This window comes from Rhagoletis zephyria, unplaced genomic scaffold (genome assembly GCF_001687245.7).
Source record: "Rhagoletis zephyria isolate East Lansing unplaced genomic scaffold, Rhagoletis_zephyria_1.1 Rzeph_scaffold_03653, whole genome shotgun sequence".
Lineage (NCBI taxonomy): Eukaryota > Metazoa > Arthropoda > Insecta > Diptera > Tephritidae > Rhagoletis > Rhagoletis zephyria.
The window spans coordinates 41629-47544 of NW_016160736.1; the positions used below are offsets into that span (position 1 = coordinate 41629).

Sequence of the window (5916 nt, forward strand, 5' to 3'; positions counted from 1 at the left end):
AATGCTCCCTGTACTTGAGTTTTGTTTTGTTTTGGCGATGCTTCGATTTGACATTTTGCGCTTGATTTCTGTTGTTGACTCCATAGCGACCACCGCTTGCCTTCGCCCCATGGCTCCCACACCATTCGATTTCAATTTGTTTCGATTTCTTGCGCTTTAGTGTGTTTGCTTTAGCGGCAGTCGCTCGTCTCGATTCATTCGACGCTGGTTTGGACTTCAGCGATTTCAATAAGCTTTAAGATTTTTTTCCCGGGTTTTTGGCGCATAGCCGGTTAGACGTTGATTATTTGTTGGCAAATTATTTTTTTTTTTGGTGACTTATATAACTATGTGGGCGTTATCGGACGAATTATAGACTGTGGCGTGTGCAGTGATTCGCGCCTAGTTTACGACACAGTTGATTAGTATTTAAAATCTTTATTACCACCCGCAATTTTTGTATTTAATTTCGAAGTATATTTCTACATATGTGCCTTTCCGCGAAAATCGCGCACGTTACAAAAACCAATTTTTATAGCAGTATTTTTTTCTATGATTTGGGTGGCAACATCAATATTAAATTTCTATGGAAAAGTTTATATTTTCGGAAAAAAAATTTGTTTTGGCACATATGATTACTTTGTTCACAACGTTTCGTAAACGACCTAGTTAAGTTTTGTTCCTACGAAAACATTTAAAACAGCTTAAATTTTTACATTATAGTGTATCTATAAAGTTTCAGTTAAAATATTTTACCGGGTGATGCGTAAGTAAAGTAAATTTCCTAAAGAATGCAACATTTGTGCGATAATTTCGACCAAAGGGGCCCGGGCAAAACAGTGAATGTGTGTATAAAAAAAAAATGTTAAAGCTTTAAATTCCGGTACATGAATCGTTCAATTGGCAGCGTTGTCACTGTTATATTTGTAAAAAATGTTATTTGATCGGTGATTGCAATACTAACGCCGTCGGTTGGTCTATGTACAATTCGATTGTGTTATATTTTCTTTTGTTTATGGGGCAATGTTACCCATACGCTTTATAACACCAATTGGTGAATTTGTTTTAACATGCTAAAATCGGCCGAAAAAGCTCAAAACATTTATTGAAGCTAATATTTATTTGCCGTGTTTTTATAATATTTATGGAGGATCAGCGCCACGTTGTGCGTGTGTCGTTAAAATCGAAATGATTTGTTTATGATAGGCAGTTGCCGATGCGGTTTTCTTTTGCAGCTTAAGCGTTAATATGTGGTAAAATAAAAACAAATTAATTTTGTAAAGGTTTAATGTGAAAAGTAAAATACCCGTTGCTAAAATATTAAATAAAATACCACAAACCTTGTTTGAATACATTCACGTAAACACCAATAATTGTGTATGAATGACTAAGACAAATTTAGCATCCGTATCCGTTTTAAATTACATACATAAAAAATAGAAGGAAAGGAAAAAGAAGGAGGCAGTTAAAAATAATAACAAAAAAAAACAAATTAAAAAGTTAAAATTGTTGGAAATGTTGCAATTCAAATTATAACCTATATTCAGTGAAGTGACTATAAAATGTTTGCATCATAATTATTGTAAGTAATACCGCTGTTTCTGCTGAATTGTTTTCAATTCATTTCAATTGTTTCAAAATTCTTAGCAGCTGCTGAATTAAATTTGGAATTGCAACCAATTGAGGTTTTTCCTGGCGTACAATGTCCCGACGCAAACAATTAAATCCAAAGCCGCTTAATAAAGGTGCGTTGCAAATAACTAATCACTTCTTAAAGATGTACATACATATGTACATATATGTATGTAAATATATTAGGGTGGTTCTTAAATGCAGGAAGCAAAATTTTACATCAGATTTCCTAAGCCTCAACCCTTACGTCGATGCTACTATAGTCGAAGATATCACATATACATTTTGGTCCCGATTGCAGACGTTTGAGGCGTGCCGTAAAGGGAGCAAAGTTCAGATTTCTCTATGGAGACTCAAAAAATTAAAACTAATAATTTTCCCCGTCTGATACCCAAAATCGATACTGCCATAGTCGAAGATTTCTCATATAAATTTTGGTCCGGATTGAAGTCGGTTAAGGTGTATCGCACAGCGGTCAAGTTTCCGATTACCCTATGAATACGTCTTAACCGACTCCAATCGGAAATAAAATTTTTATGTGTTGTCCCATTTTTAGCAGCATCGATTTTGGACAAGAAATAAAAAAAAAAATGTTTTTAATTTTTTGAGTCCTTAGAGGCATATGGTCCTTGACCCCTTTGCGACACGCCTTAAACGACTCCAATCGGGGCCATAATTTATATGTGATTTCTTCGACTACGGTAGTATCGATTTTGGGTATTAAATGAAAAAAAAATGTATCTTAATATAGAGGAATCTGTACTCTACCCCCTGTGCGACACGCCTTATCCGCCTCCCATTGGGACCAAAAATCATATGTGATATCTGTGACAGTGATATTACCCATTGATGGGGTGGAGTTTATTGAGATTTTGAGAGTTTAGAATTTGGGGAACTCTTTGAGGCTCGTCAAAAGTGTTATGTCCGAGGAAGTTCTGTCGAAACCACATTGGCACTACCATTAGTGTTACTTTGAAATTTTTAGAAAACGAATAAGAAAAAAGTAGAATTTAATCTTTTACTAGAATATGTATGTAGGCTGAGTGCAATTAATTTGAGATAAAGGAATAAACATAATGGAAAAAACACAAACGGCAATAACGCAAATTTGTGTTATTTCCCAATTGAATGTGAAATAACACAAATTTGCTTTATTTCATTTCTCGTTGAGCAATAAGACCAACTTTTAAACTTAAAAATTGAGTAATAAAGCAAAATAATGCACATATGTAGTCACCCAGTTACATTTGACAAAAAATAGTACCTGAACAAGTTAAATGGACGGATTTGTAAGTATACAATTTTGAAAGTGCCCAGCGTCGCGGCGGTCCGCGTTCGCGCGCCGCCCCGCGCCGCGTTCGACGTCGCGCTCGCGTCCCCCGCCTGCTCCCCTCCTTTCGCAATTATGCACTGCTGTCATTATAACCGTTTAGAAAAAAGAATAATAATAAAATGACACTAGTTCATTTCTGAAATTGCTTTTTATTGTCCAAGTAATGGGAATTATTGCGTATGGTGTTATTGCATGCACCCCACCCACACTCATGATGCTAGGAAAAAGTATATTATTCTAAGGAAATATTACCTTGAAATGGCTCCAATGACATGGCTGCCTTAATATGAGCAAACGATTTGACTCAGTTTAAGGAAATCACAATTTTTAATTTTTAGGAAAAATTTACTTGCCACCCGTGAAAGGAATAAGTATGTTATTTTGCTCGCGGTGCTCTAACAGAGGCAATGGCCGACAGAGCAAAGCTCTGGAGTGCTAGTCGGGATATGCAAGGTTCTAGTGAGAGCAGGATTTTTTTTATTTCTTTTTATTTTTTATTTGTTTTTTAATTATAATTTTTTAAATTATATTAAAAAAATTATCTAATTTATTTTTTGTGTTATTTGAGTATTTAGGTTTTTCCATATAAGAAATTAATTTTACAATTTGTTATTTATATTTAAATTTAAATAATTGACTTACCTTACTCTAACCACCTCCAATCGGATTCGAACCTGCGATCGCAGAATCTAAAGCAGTAGTCTCCCTGTGGGGAAAATCTCTAGTTCTGAACTGGTGCGCTTCTAGTGCATTTAGACCCAGTACTGGTTCGCGATATTAACATGGCGATGTCCTAGGAAGTGTCAGTTGCCCCCCGCTGCATCCCTTTTTCGATAGTTCCGAACTAGTCCTAAATTCTATAGTTCCGAACCAGTTCTAAAATCGACAAGCGAAAGAAAAAAGTATCATGATTTTTCAATCTTTTTGGTTCTTCCGTGTGTGCGATTTTAAGTTGTTTTGGAAGAAATGTGTTTTCAATTTGAAATTAAATTTGTTTAAATGATTGTAAGAAATGTACGTTTACATACCTTTAGCTGCAGCTGAGTTTGCAGAGGTGCTCGCTGTTATTTCTTAGATTCCAGACTGTCCCAAGATGTTGAAATGTTAACACAAATTTTAGTTTTGTATTACCAAGCTATGAAAAAGCATCAGCCAAGCACAGAATAGAAGCGTATTTGAACGAAAAAGCCGCCGAACACATATCTATGTAAAGTAAACAAGCCCCCCGCTGCATCCCTTATTCGATAGTTCCGAACTAGTTCTAAATTCGACAAATAAGATCTAGTTCGTTCTGCATCCCTTTTTCTATAGTTCCGAACCATTTCAAAATTCGTCACTTTAGATATAGATTTCTAGTGAAAAAAACTGAAAAAAATTAGTTTTTTGAAAGTACTACCCCGATTTTTCTGAGTGCATGGTGGAATTATACCAAGTGAAGTAATATTAGAGTGAGAAGAAATATTTTGACACTGCGGCTGAGCTCCAAAACGTCAGTTGCAAAGCAACTATACAAAGTCACGCATTCCTAAATGCAAATGTGTAATTTTTGACGATGTGGCATGTCCCAAAATGTATTGTAAAAGTTATTGATGCGAATACAGAAAGCAAACTGCGCATCGCTAAGCTAATTGATACTTTGATGACATTTCGAAGTAAACAATGGCCGACTTCGAAGGGTAAGATTAAATTTTTGTATCTTAATTTATTGCTATATTGAATATTTTAAATATGCAATGTATATGGTTGCAATGTGTCGCAACTCTCCATATACAAACAGTTTGAATACCGCAGTGTAACAGTTTGGGAAGTCAGCCTGCCTTATTTGAAAACATGCCTATAAAATGCGACTATAGGACAGCCGGATGTCAGAAAGTGATAAAGCTGTTTTATTACCTCACCTGTTTATTGCGCCATGGTTCCATGTAAACATTTTAAGGTTTTCCAGTAATGTTTTCAACATATTAAAAAGCTTGCAACCTATGTTGGAAATAAAGCAAAACTCAGATTTTGGTATTATCTCCCATTTAAAAGTGAAATAAAGCAAATTTTGTGTTATTGCCGTTTGTGTTATTTCGACCCCCGGAAATTTAAGTTTTGTAAGATCTTATAATATGCTTTCGAGTCCGCTGAATATAATAGGAAAGTTATTTGTTCGATCAGGCTCCTAGCTTTTTGGATATTCCGAAAAAAAATTAAAAAGAACCCAGAAAAAATTCCGAAATTTCACTTTAAAAAATTTAACTTATGTCCTAAATCTAAATATCCCAATTAGTAAAAAACTTATTGAAATTAAATCCTAATGGCAATGCGTTTTTGGTAGTGTGCTTTCAAAGTAAGCTGATTGACAACAATTTCAATCAGCTGACTGTTTTTTTTTATGTTTAATTTTAGATGGAACGTAACAATTGTAGTATGTTTCGGAAACAATATCTTTATAAAAAAATAATCAAAATTAAACAACAAAAAAATTAAATGTTAAAACTTGCCAAAATGTCCCACGTTTAATAATAATAAGAGATGTAATCCAAATTTTATGGTTTTGGAAAATTCATGATACAATTAATAAACTTGTTAAGGAAAATGTATTCAATATGCCCAATAGACCAGAATTTTTTAACATTTCAGGAGGACAAATTCTCCACTTTGAAAACACAAACAAACTTTTTTTATATTTATTTTAACACATAAATTACGAATAAATAAACAATTCAAAGTTTCTCTAAACACAAGTCAAGGAAGTTAATTGTCCACTACGTTGCATAATTATAAGACCGCCACATATTAACACTATTTATTTATATTTAAATTATTTAATTTTTTTGTATTACTTGCAAAAGTAATTAATTGCTTTTGTTCTTTGTCTTTCGTCAAAGTTGGATTATAATTTTGTATCAATGCTATACCTCGTTCAGCAATATCATTATCATATTTAATACTCTTAATCGTCCCTAAGACAACCAACTTCAGGGTCA

The 5916-nt window shown here is 33.9% G+C and overlaps 1 long non-coding RNA gene across 2 annotated transcripts; it reads left to right on the plus strand.

Annotated features, from left to right (window-relative positions):
* Window positions 1-204: 204 nt before the first annotated feature.
* Window positions 205-1720, plus strand: LOC108369413 (uncharacterized). Of its 2 annotated transcripts, none has more exons than XR_001848503.1 (3): window positions 205-271; window positions 1186-1561; window positions 1627-1720. It is a non-coding gene; the product is annotated as an uncharacterized LOC108369413 (long non-coding RNA). The 2 variants fall into 2 exon arrangements; XR_001848504.1 differs by having other exon boundaries at window positions 1630-1720.
* The last annotated feature ends 4196 nt before the right edge of the window (window positions 1721-5916 follow it).